The sequence below is a fragment of the Ostrea edulis genome, chromosome 1, assembly GCF_947568905.1.
Source record: "Ostrea edulis chromosome 1, xbOstEdul1.1, whole genome shotgun sequence".
Classification (NCBI taxonomy): Eukaryota; Metazoa; Mollusca; class Bivalvia; order Ostreida; family Ostreidae; genus Ostrea; species Ostrea edulis.
In genome coordinates, this window is record NC_079164.1 from 6,465,842 (window position 1) to 6,468,990 (window position 3,149).

The 3,149-nt window shown below is 39.9% G+C and overlaps 1 pseudogene; it reads right to left on the reverse strand.

The window, feature by feature from the left end:
• Nucleotides 1-780: 780 nt before the first annotated feature.
• On the reverse strand, nt 781-1,971 carry LOC125664709 (uncharacterized; annotated as a pseudogene).
• Nucleotides 1,972-3,149: the final 1,178 nt, after the last annotated feature.

Sequence of the window (3,149 nt, forward strand, 5' to 3'; positions counted from 1 at the left end):
CCACAAGGGGGATCAAAGTTTTACATACAAATATATATGGAAAATCTTTAAAAATCTTCTAATCTCAAGAACCACTGAACCAGAAAAGCTGATATTTACATGAAAGCTTCCTGATATAGTGCAGATTCAAGTTTGTTAAAACGATGGCCCCCGGGGGTCGGATGGGGCCACAATAGGGGATCAAAGTTTTACATACAAATATATAGAGAAAATCTTTAAAAATCTTCTTCTCAAGAACCATTGAGCCAGAAAAGCTGATATTTACATGAAGGCTTTCTGACAATGCAGATTCAAGTTTGTTAAAATCCTGGCCCCCGGGGGTCGGATGGGGCCACAATAGGGGATTAAAGTTTTACATACAAATATATATAGAAAATCTTTAAAAATCTTCTTCTCAAGAACCACTGAACCAGAAAAGCTGATATTTACATGAAAGCTTTCTGACATAGTGCAGATTCAAGTTTGTTCAAATCATGGCCCCTGGGGTTAGGATGGGGCCACAAGGGGGGATAAAAGTTTTACATACAAATATATAGGAAAAATCTTTAAAAATCTTCTTCTCAAGAACCATTGGGCTAAAGAAGTTCACATTTACATGAAAGCTTTCTGACATAGTGTAGATTCAAGTTTGCAAAAACCATGGCCTCCAGGGGTAGGTTGGGGCCTTGATAGGGACTACGGTTTTACATGCAAATATATATGGAAAGTCTTCTGATATGGACCAAGGTGACTCAGGTGAGCGATGTGGCCCATGGGCCTCTTGTTCTTAACCAGTTACTTTTACCCCCCCCCCCCCTTTGCACACCAGAGAGTTTTTTCTGCATGATCACCCATGTAGCACTGCACCATTGCAAGTTTGGCATATGAGAGCTTGTTTTTCATCTTTGCAGCATCCCCTGGAAATGCCTTGTAGGCTTGATTTATCTCGGCTGTGCATCTGTCTACTGCATCTAGGGCAAAATTCTTTCAGCCTTGTTTTTTCCAGGCATGACCTGTGCCAGTTTTTCGTCTCTCTTGATAGACTTTCTGATGCTTTCAGACAAATGCCAAGTGTCGATATAATGAATTGGTTGTTCTTTCAGAAGCCCATCCTGATAGAGGGAATGCGCCGCTCGACCAGCCGCGCTGTCCGGGTCAGTGGTTACCTCCTGTACCTCAAGGCCAGTCTCACTGAGGAGTTCTGCCATTCCCCCCTTAGCCTAGGTGAACTCATCCCCTATGGTGTGATGCATTGGAAGGTTTGCCCCACATACCCCAGGACTACAACAATGGTCAACAGTGCCCTCATCAAGTAAGTGGCCATGTTTGAAACAAATTTTATTTTTTGTCACCACTTTAATTATTTGATGTTTTGTGGTGACATTCTCTGCAAAAGAGTACACAGTTTGTGTCGCCAGCTGGAATGGTATCTCACCCACCCCTGAGTACAGGGGGTTATTGTACATACCATCGCTCTGAACAGAGATGGTATGTGGGGACTCATTTCCCCTGAGGGTGTTGATTTCCACCAGCTGGTGACACCTGTGACTCATATCCTCTTTATTAAGGTTGACAATTTTGGCCAAAAACTTTGTAACTTGATTTTTGTAGGGACTTATGTGAAGGGGGAGGGGTGTTGGTTGAAAGTAGAATTTTTCTCAACCCATCATTTTCTAAAGGGGTTTGACTTAGGCCAACTTGTAAACCGTCGTTTACAGTGGCAGCCTTTCTCCCTGGGGATTTGGTCTCTACCTCCTCATACAAATTGTACAGGCCAGACAGGAACGGACACTCGGAGTATGTCATCCTCATCCGGGTGGCAAGGCCACGCCTCTCCTCAGTGTCTAGATCCCAAGTCAGGATACCCCGACAGTCTGGACTACCTTGCTGGTGGAGGCGGAACACCTCGTTAAACATGGCCGCTGTCTTGCCGAGATGTAGCAGCCTGTGTGAGTCCTGGTTTACCCCAAGAAGAGTCAGAGAAGTATTCATTTCTCTCATAAAAGGTTTGGAGTGCAAATAGTGTACAGGCAGTTACTTCCCTTAGGCTTTGTGAATTATCATACAACACTTACTCTACCCGTATATACCCCAAATGTGATTGTCACACCTGAGTGATTTTTCTAGGTGGACTCGACCAGTGCACATCTCCGATAGTAATATATAGGGAATGGGAAACAAATAAAATCACATTTTAAAACATCATGCTTTGCTCAAAATTACAAAATATTTATTGTATACCAATGCAACATTCCGAAAGTTTAGATAATTTAGAAAAAATGCAAAAAAGAGGCTTTTCTTCCATACTTCCAAATGCATGCAAGTATTTGCAGTTTCTTATGAAATAAATGCGGAGAAATCATTTGCCAATTACATACTGATAGAATGGAATAAGCAAGAGCATCAAATATATTATTTATATCAATTCTTGCAAAATACAGGTCCATGCCTTATGCATAATATGTAATGCACATGGCATATTTGCCAAAAAAAAACGTATCAAATACGGACGTCTATTCAACAGATATGGAGATGTGCACTTACTGAAAATATTAGATTCTCTTTATTCTGATAAATCCACGAAACAAAATGATAAACTCCATTTGTATCTCGTTAGAACTTTACAACACGTTGTCATTCCATTATACAGACTGCGACACACTTCACCCGTGCCAAACAAGGTGTCTTCAATCAGGGGAGATGTCAGAGTCGAAAAATTTTCCTGTATTGAATGCTTGTCTGGTCGAGGTTTTGCAGTTTATAGAAATCGGGAATCTAATCATATACACTGAGCATTTGGTTGGATATATTGTGTGCTCAATTCAATATTTATCGATGATCATATACAAATTTGGATATACAAATAAGAGAATAATGATCGAAAATATACATCTGTTTAAAAATGCGGGTATTACATTTGCAATCCATAATAAAACTGATCAACAGTTGATTACACAAAGACATATATAAAAGGAAATGTATAAACGAAAATATAGTTTTATTGTTTCTTTGGGAACCACATAATTATTTACGGTCTCTGTATGTCCATATTCATTTTTAAATGTCATCAGACTCATTAGAAACCCCTCCCCCAAACTATGCAGCATTTTTTTTTTATTGATATCTAAATCGGCATATGAATCCGGATATAAATTATATGTTTTTTCGTG